Consider the following 18,067-nt stretch of genomic DNA (forward strand, 5'->3'; position numbering starts at 1 on the left):
TCTTTGGTGTAAATAAAACCACTGCTCTACACCAAACCTCTTTGGTGTAAATAAAACCACTGCTCTACACCAAACCTCTTTAGTGTAAAATAAGCTCGTTGAATGTTTTCCCCCACCATAGTGGAGACGTTAGGGGTCATGGGGTTAATTTAACTCTGGGAGTGTACACAAACGCATGCAAATACGGTATAGATAGATTGTAAACTAACACTGTGGATTTTTGCCATGCAAAATCTCATTACACTCATTCAGACAAACACATCCACAAAACAATACAATTGCTTCAAAAGCAATTAGTATATACAGTACACGGCACTCCAGGAGATTTGGCACTTTTTACTTTGCCATTTTACGAAGCAATTCCCAAAATGCTTTCGCTGGCTTTGTCTTACTTTTCCAGGGCTATGTGAAAAGTTTAAGCACACACCAAAAACTGCCAACAAAACACACGCTGTGCAAACACAGACGCAATAATCCCCATCTGTGTCACTGTGTGTAATGTCTGTCTCTCCTGATCCTAAACCGCTGTTATCTGCCTTGTTGGGCCATCTGTTTGGCTGTCTTATGTGTTAAGTGTCAGTCCACACACACACACACACACACACACACACACACACACACACACACACACACACACACACACACACACACACACACACACACAAACGTATGCACGCATGCACATGCGCGCCCACACACTTTTTAAAATAGCTGATCATCAACAGCTCTCATTTAGATTTGATTTAGAAGGTGATTTAGAAGTGATGTATGCACGTATGTACATAGGGTTAAAGTGCTTATAGTGAACTAATTTAGCCGGGGACCTCCTGGCACCCCTTCAAGGACCCCTATAGGGCATACATGGGCAACTGGCGGCCACTTAATGTGGCCCGCAAGTTAATATCAGAATACTGATATTATTGATTTCAGCTGTTACAATTCCAAACATGCAAACATGACCCGCTTTAATTACTTCAGTCTATTATGTAGCTTAATGACTAGTATTAAAATGTTATTGTTTTGTGTCCAATGTATTTGTGTCCAATGTATTTGTATTTAGTTCATGAAGTTAACATAACTATAACTAAATGCATTTGAAATTAAATAAAAAGGTTACTTTTCAGGATTCCAATTCAAAAATAGAAAAAATAGCTCATCTAGAAGCTCAAAATGCATCGCACTGCGACAAGTTTCGAGCTTGTAGATCAGCTATGTTTTGCTACGACATGTAAATATGCAATGTGGCCCTCCGGAATGAGTGTGGAAATATAGTGGCCCTCTCCATCATCAAAGTTGCCCACCCCTGCCCTAGAGGGTCCCCGGACCCCACTGTGAGAAGCGGCGCTCTGTGTAATGAGGACTTTGTTCATCTCAGCGGGCTGTTTGGGGTTGGTACCTCTGTGTTGATGATTCACACAGCCACGCCGGAGGCAGCCATCTCTCAGTGCTATCTCAATCCTGCACCTGGATCTGTCCCCGTCATTTTATATAGTTTGTGTGTGTGTGTGTGTGTGTGTGTGTGTGTGTGTGTGTGTGTGTGTGTGTGTGTGTGTGTGTGTGTGTGTGTGTGTGTGTGTGTGTGTGTGTGTGTGTGTGTGTGTGTGTGTGTGTGTGTGTGTGTGTGTGTGTGTGTGTGTGTGTGTGTGTGTCACCTCACTTGGCCCTGGCGTGTTGTTGTGTGTGCCACAGTCTGCCCCCGAGTCTTTAACCCACTTTAAACCCGCATGGTGTCCCTGTTTTGGGCATGTCATTGTAGGGCACAATGTAAAAAAAGAAAGAAAAAAAAAAAGTCCCAAAATGTTCATAATGCTCTAAAATCTGGGCCAGGCACCGAGTCATTAACTACTTAAACCCTGTAGTTCAGTGGCTCTCAAACTTTTTAATGTCAAGGACCCCCAACATGATTTGGCCGCGGACCCCTCAGAAGAGAAAATCTTGTGTTTAAAAAAATACGTACAAGATAAAAAAGAAATTGCAGATGTACAAGCCCCCAGCACGGCACAGAGTGAAGACGCACTGTGAAAGTGTTCGCGCGCACACACACACACACACACACACACACACACACACACACACACACACACACACACACACACACACACACACACACACACACACACACACACACACACACTGTTTGACTGTTACATTGAGTAAATATCAAGGCTATATAGCTCCATGTTTGGTATTTGCGCTTATAGGCGCACACACACACACACACACACACACACACACACACACACACACACACACACACACACACACACACACACACACACACAGATACAAAGTGACCTAAATCATCGGGGGATTGGGGGGGGTATCATCATGGTGATTACTGACCAGAAACATCATATCCCACAATCCCCCAGGGTGCGCCCGGCCGCCTCCAGATCAATAGTGTATTATGGGTTATCCCACGATGTGATGAAGCAGCATTTTCTCCTGTCAAAACACCGGTCTGGAAAGAAACATCACACTTGGCAGAATTTGGGATTTGTAACCCAGAGGGAAAGAATGTGTTCTGACCTCCAGTTCTGCTGGCCAACAAAAAAAAAGAAAGAAAAAAAAAAATATATATATATAAGGAGATATACACACAGCAGAATTATGCACCGCTCGCGGCGCTTGCTCTGCTTATGTTGCCCTGCCTTGAAGAGAGAAGATTGTGTATTTATTGTATCTTACAGCCAAAGCCAAACGAGTTCCATTTGCGTGGATGACCACATGACCATGAAGTCTATATACAGTTGGGTGCCACCGATATTGTCCCTTATCATTTTTTTTACCTCAAAATTTTAAAAAATCCTTCTAAATCCTCCAGTTTTCTGAAATAAATATTTTCACGATTTTTCAAAAATAGCAGATCTACAAGCTCGTAGCGCGCCACTCGGTGGCGCGCTATAAGCTTGTAGATCTGCTATTTTTCAATAGCTAAATTATAACATAATGTTTAAAACACCAAAAGGGGTTTTGCGCAGATCACGCAAACCTCAGCAAAAAGAAAAGGACAATATCGATGGCCTCCAACTGTATAGTATTGTATTTATTTTCTGTTTTGTGCTGTACTCTGCTCTATTCTATGCTGTACAAGTACAACAGGGGTTCCCACACTTTCCCATGCCAAAGAACCCGACATAAATGGGCATAGCAATGCTGCTATGACTTCAGCCACTTTCAACCTATCTTCATAATTGGTCCTCTCTAATGCTCATTATAAGATGGTATCATTTCTTCTACTCTGCCTGTGTCTCGACTCTCAGAGGAGAGCTGTGGACACTTTAGAACCCGTCTAGCAATTACATCATCATGGGGAATCCAAGCTTCTTTCATATATGGAAACAGTATTCTTTGCCTTCCTGGAAAGTTAGCATTGACTATAGTTAACTAGTTTGAAATGACCAAACGTGCCTACCGATGATGGCACATTTCTGAACTGTCCACAGACATGATGCCATGCCAATGATGAGCATAATGAGGACTAATAAGTGAGCAAAGAAAGATAGGTTGAAAATGGGTGAAGTGGTCCTTTAAATGTATACAAATTGAACATGACTTGAACTGAGCAACAAAATACGTAGCTGATTTGAAAGCTGACAACACATCCTGATGTGATGCTTTGAAACTTGTAGACAATAACAATATGCTCAAAATAGTGGTTAAACTGGGCAACTGGCACAAACGTATTGGATTTGAATTGAAATAACACTGTCTATATTTTATTATGCATTTTTCCACTCCTTTCCACGTGGCTCCCCTGGTGAAAACCCCCATACGATTTTTGGATCAGTTTCATTGTGCTGTATATTATAAACAGAAGTGGCAAAGCTGACACGATAGGATGTAATATTGTAGATACATCATGTGAGTACATAACGGGGTACAACCTACAGTATCCTGAGTTAACCTCATGTCTAATGTGGCCAATCTCCTTGATATGTTGTACGTCGGGAGTGATAAACAAGGTTGTTCGTTTTTAATATTCATGTTCTTCCCAAACAATGTTTATCGGTCGGGCTCTAGAAGGAATAAACCCTTAAGTTGAGACATGTATATTGTCACTAGGAAATGGAAAAAGTAAGCTGTGTTCCAATAGCTGGTCTAATGTAGCTAAATGTTGTAGATCATGATCGTGACATGTTGTAAGCTTGTAGATTTCCACTGCTTTTGCGACTGTCACTCCACATCAAAGTAGAGTGCACTCTTTGGTTTTACACATAAAGGACTTTTTTTTGCCTGACAGCAACCACATTATATACACCTCACAGAGCAGACATGCAGAGCGTCATGCCCTGGGAAGAGTTCACACGACCAGCAGGCAACCAGCATTCTGTAGGAAGTAATGAGACGACTGCATGATTCATTCAGTATTCATTATAGGTATGCTGCTATTTTGTCTGGCTCATTGGAATATCTGACCTGCTTGTATATACAATGTATTTCTCTCTGCTCATTAGGAATATTTGAATATCTGACCACCAATACCTTTTACAGTGGCATTCATGGGTCCTCAGCACAAAAAAAAGAAAACAAACTAACAAGGTTTATAGGAAAAGGCTCTCCTTAGCATAGTCGACACCAGAAAACAGTACGCATCACCAATAGTGCTGACAAGTGTGCATCAGTGTCGTATCTATAGCATCGTGTAGAATGTTGCTGAACAGAAAACAAGTCGTGGCTGCAGATAAAAGGCCTTATTTAATGATGACTCAGGTACACAACGGTATACATGGCAAGTGTTTGGAATAGAAGTGATGAATAAACGCTGACGAGGCAGGATGACTAGATAATGGTATGACTCACGCAAAGGCAGTCACTTACCTAACGCAGACCTATACACCTCCAGAGCAGTAGTTTTCAAACTTATTCAGATCAAGGACCCCCAAATTGACACTTTTGACTTATATCAGCCCACGGCACGGACCCCCTATTTCAATATTTTCCAGAGACCCCCATAAGAGAAGACGTGAGGACGCCGATAGTCATACGACAGCGGAGTAACGCCCCTGATACGACAGCCCCAGGTTGGTGCCGGCAGAACGTTGTTAGCTGGGTAGCAGTGATTCTCATCGATTTCAATTTCAAGGACCCCCAGTTTGACATGCATTCGGCTACGGACCGCCATTCAATGGCGTTTGGCGGAATCTGCCAATCACCTGTTGATCACCTTTGGACCTCCTGGAACTCCCTCAAGGACCCCTGGGTGTCCCTGGACCCCACTTTGAGAACCACTGATCCAGAGGACACAGCAGGGAATTGGGAAATTCTGCAGATCCCACAGAGCACTTGTTCCCAAACAGTGGGTCGGGGCCCAATGTTGGCCCAATGTCACGGAGCCATTTTTAGGGTCAATGTACCAATTTATTTTCGAATGGTTTGACCAAAAACATCTTAACTTAATTTTCAGAAATTAAAAAGAATTTAACAGAAATTCCATAAATGTAAAACCATTGCATTAAAAATAAATTCAGAAGAAGTGAAAAATAGCCGATCTACAAGCTCACAACGTGTCACATCGTGACATGTTGCTGTGAGTTGTAGATCTGCTATTGTCACTGCTTTGGCCTTTGGGTCCCGGCGGGGAGAGACATTGCATTTCTCTGTTGGGTCTCAAGCTAAAGAGATATTCAGAGCATGTATAGAAAGTAGGCTACCAGGATATTCACACATGTCCCCTGGAGTCTGACATGCTCAACACATTTACATACACTGCTGAGGCACATAGACAACCAGCAGGTGTATATAAACTTTACATACACTGCTGAAGCACATAGACAACCAGCAAGTGTATATAAACTTTACATACACTGCTGAAGCACATAGACAACCAGCAAGTGTATATACACTTTACATACACTGCTGAAGCACATAGACAACCAGCAAGTGTATATAAACTTTACATACACTGCTGAAGCACATAGACAACCAGCAAGTGTATATAAACTTTACATACACTGCTGAAGCACATAGACAACCAGCAAGTGTATATAAACTTTACGTCTCTCTGCGCACGCGAGAGACCTCTATCGTTCCAATTTCAGTTGCCCTCTGGTGGCGGGCGGGTGGTGTTACAGCGTGACACACAGACACACAGACAGACAGTTTTGGCCAGCTTCTATAGTTAGTGCTTCGTTCGCAATAAACTTTACATACACTGCTGAGGCACATAGACAACCAGCAGGTGTATATCAAATTTACATACACTGCTGAGGTTCATAGAGACAACCAGAAGGTGTATATAAACTTAACATGCACCGTGCTGAGGCACATAGACGCCTACAGCCGAGGTGTGTGTGTTCTGCGGACACGCCGGGCGGTATTATAAACGTCAGTCTCTGGAGGTCACCCCCGCGCTGTTTTTGCTCGTGTTTGAATTACGGTTCATTTTATAACAACTATAACTCCATCAGACCTCCTGGGATCTGACTTAATGCTAGCCCCATGCAGGCCCCCCTTGTAAAACACACCCAAAAAAGGGCCCTGCGCTGTCTCTGGGGAGAGAGGGAGAAGGAGAGATATATACACAATGAAGATGGCATGGGGGGGGGGGGGAGAGAGAGAGAGAGAGAGGCATAGGCAGAGAGGCAGAGAGGAAGAGAAGCAGAGAGGGAGTGAGTGATGGACAGAGGAGAGAAATATGTACACAATAAACAGCGTGAAAGAGAGTGAGATGGAGACAGACAGACAGACAGTTGCCAGAGACAGTACAGCATGCAGTTACAATATACACAAAATATGCATACAGTAGCGACAATATAACTAGAGACATGATGATAGACAGATGCAAATAGGTGAAGGAACAATATCAAAATGGTATCAATAATATACAAAACAGTGTTCAGGCCAGTATCGACATATCAGTCTCGTGAGGAAAACAACATTATCAATACAATCACAATTTCAATACAGTATCAACATCAGCACAGTGTCAGTGAGGAATGAATAGATGAATAACAGTGAAATAGAGTGAAACAACAAAGTATCAGTACAGTCTGTCTTTGAAGGACCTGCATGGGCCTCCTGAGAGAGAGAGAGAGAGAGAGAGAGAGAGAGAGAGAGAGACTGTAGACAGACAGACAGACAGACAGACAGACAGACAGACAGACAGACAGACAGACAGGTAATTCCAACTCATAAATGGTTATTATTTATTCACATGGGGTGCATGTGGTTAGTTGACTGAGTGACATTATTGTAATTGAGCATCAATCTCCTGCACAATCATCTATCTGCTGCCATGGAATATTGAAATGGGGGAGAAATGGCTGTGTGTGTGTGTGTGTGTGTGTGTGTGTGTGTGTGTGTGTGTGTGTGTGTGTGTGTGTGTGTGTGTGTGTGTGTGTGTGTGTGTGTGTGTGTGTGTGTGTGTGTGTGTGTGTGTGTGTGTGTGTGTGTGTGTGTGTGTGTGTGTGTGTGTGTGTGTGCGTGCGTGTGTGTGTGTGTGTTATCTAATATAAAGTAGGGTTAACATGGTCAAACTCATTGTAGGATTTACAAATGTTGCTCCGGGGACCCCCTGGAACCCTTTGAAGTACCCCGAGGAATCCTCAGACCCCACTTTGAGAACCACTACTATAGGCTGCTCTCTCTCTCTCTCACCACCACACGGCAACACGCTACTGGAGCGCAAGCGCTCACACCTATTCGAACTATAATCAATTTCATTTTGATAAAATAATTGGGGTTTTCATTGTTTGGGAGGGGTGGGGGGGGCTGTTATTATGGGGGCGAAAATGTGCAAACATTGCAAAAACACTTGCAGCCCTTGCGTGTATAGCTCCTCCTTCCGGCTCGCAAACACGGAAACTTTTTGCAAAGAACAGATGACCGCTCAAGTTGTTTAAAGGACACAGCCTCACAAGGCAACTCTCCACTCCTCCACTTCTTCACCCCACCTCTCTCTCTCTCTCTCTCTCTCTCTCTCTCTCTCTCTCTCTCTCTCCTTCTTCTTCTCCATCCCACTCAGCTTGTTTCCTCTCCCCTCCCCGTCCGTCTGACAATTAAGTAGAGAGGCCAGGCTCTGGCTGGGGTCCGCTGAGCCTTGGCCTCTGGCCAGCCATATTACACACGGCTGCCGGGCGCCTCTGCCAGTTAATTGCTCATTTTACTAAAGCCGTCCTGTCTTATTGATCCCCCCCCCCCCCCCCCCCCCCTGCATGCCACCACCCCCCCCATAGCCTGACCCAACCCGCCTCCACACACACACACACACACACACACACACACACACACACACACACACACACACACACACACACACACACGCTAGCCACACGCACACCGCCTCCTCCAGGCACCTCTGGTCTCAGAGGCTGCTGACCTCACTCATCACGGGTGACAACAGTGACCTCCTGAGGTCAGGAGGAGAGGAGTTTTATATATATATGGGCAGTGGTGCAGGGAACTGGGAAAAGTACTCAAATGTTTTACTTAAGTAAATGTATCAATAATGCAATATAGAAATACTCCGGCCATTTACTTGTAAGTAAATTCAAAAAATACTTGAGTAAAAGTACAAAAGTATTGGTATCAAGTTAAAGTACCAAAAGCTCTTCATGCCAATACGGTAGTTGCATAAAAAAACGGCTGGGTTTCCGAGGCTAATAGTTACATAGCCTCGGATATGTGTCATATAGGAAAAAAAGGCTCAACACATTGCAACTCTGGCATCTGACTGTACTGATAAAACCCTCAATTATTGAAAAACACTGAATAGACTTGGACCTTGCTGCATTGAGGCCTGTACACAGCCATTATACACTGACTGACTTGGCAGTCTCCAGGTTTTTCTTCAGAGTAGGCAGGACACTGATTTAATTAACGCAGAATTGTTACAAATTGTGTAGCTCCTTATTGTGGCACCTTAGGAGTCCACACACATTCAGGGATATAGATCTATGTGCATCTGCTAATATTATTAGTCACTTTGCAAAAAAAGAAAGGAAAAAAAGGTTGATGAAAATGTCATCACAAGCCGGCAAGGTGATGACCCCTGGTCACTTCCCACGTGGAATATATCAATCAATCAATCAATCAATCAATCAATCAATCAATCAATCACTAATTACTCCTGGTGTGGGGGATGGGGTGGCAGGGAGAATAAATTATTGTAATTAATAAAACATGTGAACCAATCTGTATGATATGTTAGGGTATGTTACTTGATACAATATAATCAGCACATCTGCAGTGGTTGGAGGTGCATGGTCTCCCTGTCTGATTTACCACTGCCAGGTGTCTCGCACGGAAAATATCAGATCTACAACCTGCGACACGTTGTGAGCTTTTAGATTGACTGTTACCGTTAAGTATATATACATCAGGCGAGGATACAAGAAATGACCTAGTGAGAGAAGAAGAGTCAGCAGTTCAAGAAAAGGAGGGTTCGTGTGAATCAGGCATGAGGGGGAGGAGTTTGTGATCGGCTAGAGGAGCAGCTGGCACGCAGCTGATGGACACTCAATCACTGTGTCTCCCCCCTCTGGTGGGAGGTCAGAGGTGTTGGCTGACTCCTCTTTACTCCTCACTCTTCTCTTCTCTTCTCTTCTCTTCTCTTCTCTTCTCTTCTCTTCTCTTCTCTTCTCTTCTCTTCTCTTCTCTTCTCTTCTCTTCTCTCTGCGTTCGTCCGATTTGACTGTTAATTCCCCCCTCAGTCTTGGCTCCTGTGTTAGCCTATGTAATAAATCACAGGAGAGGAAAGTAGATGGAGTTAGAATTTTGGGGGTGGGATTGTTTACAATTGTCAGTGCGTATGTCGCTTGCATATGCATAGCCACAAATGAATTAGTGTGCGTATTTGTGTGTAGGGTGAATATTGTGTAATTCATTCATTGTTTCACACATTTCTGTGTTGTAGATCCATTCCTTAACATAAGAACAACAGCCACAATACTGCAGGGCCGCACCGAGTGCTTCACTGGATGATAGAAGATAGATGGCCAGTTGGCCACGCAGCAAGGTGCTGGAATTGATCGGAAAGGATCAAAGACACAAAAACAAAAGAGCTGAGAAAGAAAAAGAAAGGCACTGAGAGAGCGCCTTTGTTTTTACAACTGAGAGAGAACACAAGGAGACGACATGTGAAATGGGCATTCTGCATTATGAGTACTTTTACTTTTGTACTGAAGTACATTTTTAATTCCGGACTTTCACTTGTAACAGTATTTCTATATTGCGTTATTGATACTTTTACTTAATTTAACTTAAACGTGAGTACTTTTGCCACCACTGGCGAACGCACACTGCAAGAGAGAATGCAGGAGGGAGAGATGAACAGAGGGAGGGAGTAAGAAAGAAAGAGATCAAGGTGTGTTGCACTAGAGAAGGACTTTCACCAACATTTATCCCTTTCAGACTGTCTCTATTCCTCAGCTCCCGGCACCCCCAACCCCACTCTGTCTCTATAACTCATTGTGTGTATATTTTCCTATAACTCCGTGCAGTGAAATAACACCCAAAACAAATGGCTGTCTGTGAACTATACAAAAGTGGCGACAGGCGCTCCTGGCTCCCACGGAAAGGAAGAAAGAAAGGAAGTGAGTTTGAACAAGACACATGGGATGCAGAGATGCATCTCAGCCAGCCAGATTAAAACCCTGATTTATTCTTTGATCGCCGTGCAGCGCTGTTGCGAGCACCCCCAAATAACCGATTTATAAGCTCACCATGCGTCATGAGCTCCTCGTAAACTGGCAAATGTTCATGCATGGCACTGCCGGGGCATAAATCAGGTAGTCTATATAAGAGTACAACAGGACAAAGATGAATGGAAGCACGCAGGATTATATTAGTTTAATGTGAACGGCTGAATGTCTACAGGGAGCACGGGAATTGGGATGGGGAGAAACTAGAAATAACAAGACATAGTATAGTATAATATAATATATTATTTATTATTTACGATGCAAATACGGAATGCATGGCCCACCCTGTTATGCAATACCTGCTATACCCGTTGTCAGGGTAGCTGTTGTAACCATTACGTCTGCGGACATCTCTATATCTGTCTGTCAGCCTGTTGGGTCCTTTTATCCCTGATGTTACCAGAATATGGCCATAGATGGGCATGCCCATATGTGGGCATATCGGAGGGATTGGCGGTTGGTAAAGTCCTTGTGGAGTGGTAAACGTCTGCATGGGGAGAATGTGTGGAGAATGTCTGAAGAGTGCAAACTGACTGTGCAAAGTAGACTGACTAACTAATCAAATGGCAGGCGTGCGGGGAGTTTGCCAAATCGAGCTTAGGCTGTGGTTGCCATGTTAATCGATTGCTTGGCATCATTGGCTCATTTTGGGCCACAGCCAGAGCCCTTTCACGACGGTTCTTGACAACCGCCTATCTGACCGACTCGACGCCGGCCAGGCACTGCACTACCTTGGGTCATCTGCGACGAGCGTGTGGCGAATTTGAAGTCCGTCGGTCGAATTCCACACTTTTACTTATATTTTACTTATATTTTCTGTATTTTCTATATTGTAGTATTGATACTTTTACTTAAATAATTTTTTTTATTTAATTTCAAATGCATTTAGTTATACTTATGTTAACTTTATGAACTTAAATGCAAATACATTGGACATAAAAAAGACAACATTTAACACTAGTCATTAAGCTACTAATACAGCGGGTCATGTTTGCATGTTTGGAATTGTAACAGCTGTGAAAGGAGGGACACCCGCACACTGCCACTTGCTGGGTTCAGAGCATTTTATTAAAGCAACGTTTCGGTCTTGCGACCTTCCTCAGGCTTAATTGGTCGCAAGACCGAAACGTTGCTTTAATAAAATGCTCTGAACCCAGCAAGTGGCAGTGTGCGGGTGTCCCTCCTTTCACATTGTATATGCCTCGTCATCATCGCACCTGCTCCAAACCTACCGGGTGTGCGGAAGTCATCTCTCAAATTGTAACAGCTGAAATCAATAATATATCAGTATTCCGATATTAACCTGAGGGCTGCATGTGGCCCCTGGGCCGCCAGTTGCCCATGTACGTATGCTGTAGTCAACGTGTCCCCTGAGCAATACATTTAAAGGGACATTTCACCACTAGACGAAACTGCAGTCACTTAATGTTAATATTGTGTAGTAGATAACAGTAGTTGGTACAATTTGAAATTTGCTCTCTGGCCAGAAAAATAATGTAGTCTGTGTGTTTGACTGGATTGCTGAATTCCTACAATAACCATAATGCTTTGGTGCACGGCCCCTCCTTGTGAAGAGGGTGAGGGCTGTCTTACCAAAGATTTATAAAGATGGTCGAACTTCATTGGAGCCACTAGAGGCGCAATGGACTACAAATCCTCCAAATGGTCTCCTAAATAGGCGTGGTTTGCTGCTCCCTCCCCCTCCCCTCTCCCAGGCTGACTTAACAACACTGACAATGTCATGTGGATGAGCAGTGAGAGCATTATATGGCAAATGTCATGATTATATGGCAAATGTCCCATTTCTCAAATCAGCCCCCATCAACCAAGACTCTAAGACAGTTATGGAAAATTATATTATTATTAAGCATTGGAACACACATTTTATTTCACTTTTAATATGTCCATTCATTTCACGTTTTAATATTCACATATTCTCATCTTAAATATGTATTCTGTATCTTAAAAATGGACAGAGAAACTCTTCCGGAATCCTCTCAAAGAGAGTTTGTTCTGACAGAGAAACTCTTCCGGACTCCTCTCAAAGAGAGTTTGTTCTGACAGAGAAACTCTTCCGGACTCCTCTCAAAGAGAGTTTGTTGTGACAGTGAAACTCTTCCGGACTCCTCTCAAAGAGAGTTTGTTGTGACAGTGAAACTCTTCCGGACTCCTCTCAAAGAGAGTTTGTTGTGACAGAGAAACTCTTCCGGACTCCTCTCAAAGAGAGTTTGTTGTGACAGAGAAACTCTTCCGGACTCCTCTCAAAGAGAGTTTGTTGTGACAGAGAAACTCTTCCGGACTCCTCTCAAAGAGAGTTTGTTGTGACAGAGAAACTCTTCCAGACTCCTCTCAAAGAGAGTTTGTTGTGAAACTCTTCCGGACTCCTCTCAAAGAGAGTTTGTTCTGACAGAGAAACTCTTCTGGACTCCTCTTAAAGAGAGTTTGTTGTGACAGTGAAACTCTTCCGGACTCCTCTCAAAGAGAGTTTGTTGTGACAGAGAAACTCTTCCGGACTCCTCTCAAAGAGAGTTTGTTGTGACAGAGAAACTCTTCCGGACTCCTCTCAAAGAGAGTTTGTTGTGACAGAGAAACTCTTCCGGACTCCTCTCAAAGAGAGTTTGTTGTGACAGAGAAACTCTTCCAGACTCCTCTCAAAGAGAGTTTGTTGTGAAACTCTTCCGGACTCCTCTCAAAGAGAGTTTGTTGTGACAGAGAAACTCTTCCGGACTCCTCTCAAAGAGAGTTTGTTCTGACAGAGAAACTCTTCCGGACTCCTCTTAAAGAGAGTTTGTTCTGACAGAGAAACTCTTCCGGACTCCTCTCAAAGAGAGTTTGTTGTGGGATAGAGAAAGGTCGATAACAAAGTAGATTTTCTCTGGAAAGTGTTTCTTGTGTCCTAAACATCATTAAAATAATGTTTCTTTTTGGCCCTTTAACCCCTTGAAACCAAACCAAAAGATGCATGGGTCCCCCAGCCAGGCTGTACTTTCTGTAACCCCTAACTGCTCCCTGAGCGCTGTACACATAGCACTCACTGCTCTTAATAATTAAGTTAACCCCAAGGAGTGTGGACCAAATTATTCATTATATTATAGAAACTACAGCAGGGCTACATATTTTATGTAAAAAATGGGTAATTTAGAGTGCTCATCTATAATCCACCTATATGTGAAAACGATAGAGACAATCAGCTCTCACCTTTCTGTCATGTCACGGCTGAATGAAAAGAAAACCAAGCTTAAAATGATCCTATAGTTTGAAAACAAGAGTAATACCACCACTTTGTTTTCCAAAGATGTTATTTTCAGCTGAGAAATTGTGGAAATCCTTGTGTCACAACTCGTATGTTCTGGCAGAGACATTTAGTTGCAGCTGATCCTCTACTTCTATGTGAATATGAAAATAAAAATCACACCTGTGTGGAGTGAGCGGTGGAACTATACTGTAATTTTCTCTACTGAACTCCTGTACAGACACACTCGTGCTGAAAAAGGTGTGAAACTCAGCTTCCCATCATGCACCTGTGCACAGTGTGAAGCTCAACAGCGCCACTTTCTCACCTGCTGGTACTCTAAACATACATGACAGACAGACAGACAGACAGACAGACAGACAGACAGACAGACAGACAGACAGACATGTTAAAATGTACTTGCATAAAAGCACAAAAGTATTGGCATGAAAATGTACTTAAAGTATACCAAAAGTAAAAGTAGTCATTGTGCAGAATGTCCCATTTCAAGTTTTCAAATGTATAACAATCTTTTGAAAATATGCGACGCATTGTGAGCTTGTAGATCGGCGATTTTCAAATGGTCGAAATGTACATGTTTTGTAGGCCTAATAATAATCAAAATTACAAAGTAACTAAAGCTGTCAAATAACTGTAGTGGAGTAAAAGTACAATATTTGGATCCGAGATGTAGTGGAGTACAAGTAAAAGTATTGGAAATTGGAATTACTCAAGTAAAGTACAAATACTACAAAAATGTTCTTACGGTATAGTTACTTTCCACCACTGGAAAAAAGGGAAGAAAAATGACCCGTCTTAGGATCATTACGGTATAACTATCAGAACATGGAGGGATGTTCGTGGTGGTTGTTATTAGGGCTTGTTCGTTTGTGTGGCACTCTCGCCCCCCAGTGTATCTGCTATCTGGTGGGCAGGTCTGGGCCAAAATCATGTCAGGGCTGAATGTTTGACCCAGTCCAGCCCTGTCTGGACAAGATAGTGTGAAGACCTCCGTACCCTCGTTCTGCTTTCCCTGTGACACTACGCTGCTGGGTCAGTGGAGGTCGGCAGCAACAGGGACCAGTGGTGTAAAATGACATTTACTCAAGTACTGTACTTAAAGGGACATTTTACTTTTGGTCATTTTATGATCTACTCAGGCTTATGTGAACACCCCAGACAGTTTTTAAGTTGCTCGATTCAGTATTTAGATATTTGACATATGTTCTTTAGCTGCCCAGCAACCTTCTACAAACCCATTGTAACTTCAAACTCCATTTTAACCATGATAGATTCACCGAAAACACCCATACTTTTTTTAAATTTATCACTTATTTCAATTATTTGTAATAATTGTTTTGGCAAAGAAGCAGGAGGACGGAATCTAAAACACACGTATTAAACAGAGTATTTTTTACATTGCAGATTGCCGTAAAAAAATAAGTGAGTACTTTTACTACCACTTTACAGTACTATGGGGGGGAACTCGCAATGAAGTTGTGGAGAAAATGAAAAACAGCAAACAGTTCTCCAGAAACTAGTGCAGACACAAAGCTACGCTCGGCTACACTAGGACAAATGACGATGATTCACAAGAAAACACAAGCAAAATGTTCTTGTCTAGGAGAGTGAGACATCCAACGATCGCTACCTTTTAGATACTTCGAAAACGGCTCCAAATCCCAGGAAGTGCAACCCGAGCAGCGACCCGTCCAGAAGTTCAGCTTGGAACTACGCACAGATAATCCTCCCACTGTTCCCACGGACTGTGCCAAAGCACCCGCACTGCAGCAGCACACTGCCCAGGTCTGCTACACAGTCATTTAACCCATTAAGACCTGTGGCTGAGTGTACACGTGCCTTCTAAATCAGTAGTTCTCAAACTTTTTCATGTGAAGGACCTGCTGGGCGCGTTCCTGGGGGTCTGGATGTTCCTGGGACCCCTCCGAGGACCCCATTGTTGTGACTCTGCCATTTGTCCATTGTGATAGTGTACCCGCTACCTCCCGGACACAAGGTTGCACAGACTTGGCGAGCTGCAGGCACACAGTAAAATGATATGTATTTGGCCTTGCTAGAGACCCCCAGAAGAGAAGATTTGTGGTAAAAAATAAAAATAAATAAAAAATCACACCCGCGTGAAGTGAGGGGCGCTCTTATCATCATACATCATCATGCATCATCGTATTCCGGTCAATCTCTCCTAAGTACTCGGCAACATACAACGGTAACCCCCATGGCACAATCGTTATGGGATGCTCAAACAATGACACATCTCCCATCATCTCATTCCGGCCGATTAGAATTTGCGTCCTCACCTTCGTCTTCAATGTTTGTGTTTACGCAATGTTTGTGTTTGCACAAACACTCAAAGCTGGCCATTCATTATCAATGGCATTCAATGTTTGTGTTAGGAGTTGGACAATGTTTGTGTTTACACAAACCCTCAAAGCTGGACATAGGAGGGGCTAGCGCCCCTCAAAAATCAAAAGGATTCAAAACGCTTTCAAGATTTTTCAAAAATGTTCAGAAATAGCAGAAGTACAAGCTTGCAGGGTGGCACAAAGTGACGCGCTGTGAGCTTGTACATCTGCTATTTTTCAGAAGCACTAAAACCACAAATCCTAAGAGTTTTCGGAAAAACGTATGTGCTATATATAGCTAAAATATAAAACGACGGTAAAGATGCTTTCCCGGTTTTAACGGGTTAATGTAAAAATGGGCCTTTACTGTACAGAGTTAAATAACCATTGTGGATTTGTCTGTGTAGACGCCCTCTCTTCAGCTTAGCTCTGTGCTCTGCTATCCTTCTCTTCCCACCCTCCAGCTCTCTGCATCTCTCTCCAACTTCATCACACGTTCCTCTCTATTTATTTATTTGTTTCAATGATCCCGAGGCGCAAATTGACTCATGGCATTGATTTTGTATTGCGCTTGCCTCCCTTCATCTCTCTCTCTCTCTGTCTCTCTCTCTCTGTCTCTCTCTCTCTGTCTCTCTTGTCTTCCAGCCCCCTCCATCTCTCTCACTCAAAATACTTTTCATTGACCCAGTGGTCTCCTCTGTGGCTCACCAAGTGTCTGGAGGAAGAGAGAGAGAGAGACAGACAGGAGGAAGGCCTGCGATGGAGTGTGATGTGTGTGTGTGTGTGTGTGTGTGTGTGTGTGTGTGTGTGTGTGTGTGTGTGTGTGTGTGTCTGTGTGTGTGTGTGTGTGTGTGTGTGTGTGTGTGTGTGTGTGTGTGTGTGTGTGTGTGTGTGTGTGTGTGTGTGTGTGTGTGTGTGTGTGTGTGTGTGTGTGTGTGTGAGAGACAGAGGGACAGACAGACAGACAGACAGACAGACAGACAGACAGACAGACAGACAGACAGACAGACAGACAGACAGACAGACAGAGACGGAGAGAGAGAGAAGACAAAGGAAATGGGTCACTCTTACTATCCAAGCAGGGAGTTGTGTAATCCATGTGATAAGCAAGGAGGCTTTGATTAAGTGAGAAAGGAGGACAAACACGGCCTCCTTTTCGCCTCAGGGCAGGAGGGAGGAGGATGAATGTCTTCCCCTCCTGTTGCACCCCACTCCTCCACCTACAGGAGGGAGGAGGATGAATGTCTTCCCCTCCTGTTGCACCCCACTCCTCCACCTACAGGAGGGAGGAGGATGAATGTCTTCCCCTCCTGTTGCACCCCACTCCTCCACCTACCCCCCAAACTCTCTCAGGGCAGGAGGGAGGAGGATGAATGTCTTCCCCTCCTGTTGCACCCCACTCCTCCACCTACCCCCCAAACTCTATTCAGGGCAGGAGGGAGGAGGATGAATGTCTTCCCCTCCTGTTGCACCCCACTCCTCCACCTACCCCCCAGGGCAGGAGGGAGGAGGATGAATGTCTTCCCCTCCTGTTGCACCCCACTCCTCCACCTACCCCCCAAACCCTCAGGGCAGGAGGGAGGAGGATGAATGTCTTCCCCTCCTGTTGCACCCCACTCCTCCACCTACCCCCCTCATGGCAGGAGGGAGGAGGATGAATGTATTCCCCTCCTGTTGCACCCCACTCCTCCACCTACCCCCCAAACTCTCTTCAGGGCAGGAGGGAGGAGGATGAATGTCTTCCCCTCCTGTTGCACCCCACTCCTCCACCTACCCCCCAGGGCAGGAGGGAGGAGGATGAATGTCTTCCCCTCCTGTTGCACCCCACT

At 44.0% G+C, this 18,067-nt stretch overlaps 1 protein-coding gene across 1 annotated transcript in view; it reads left to right on the plus strand.

Moving 5' to 3' along the window:
• The window catches only part of fgf11a (fibroblast growth factor 11a), a gene marked incomplete at its 5' end in the record, with an annotated part of 141,587 nt that overhangs the window by 85,133 nt on the left and 38,387 nt on the right, over positions 1-18,067 (plus strand). The gene's annotated exons all lie outside the window — the stretch shown is intronic.

This window comes from Electrona antarctica, assembly GCF_951216825.1.
Source record: "Electrona antarctica genome assembly, chromosome: 21".
In the NCBI taxonomy this organism is placed as follows: Eukaryota; Metazoa; Chordata; class Actinopteri; order Myctophiformes; family Myctophidae; genus Electrona; species Electrona antarctica.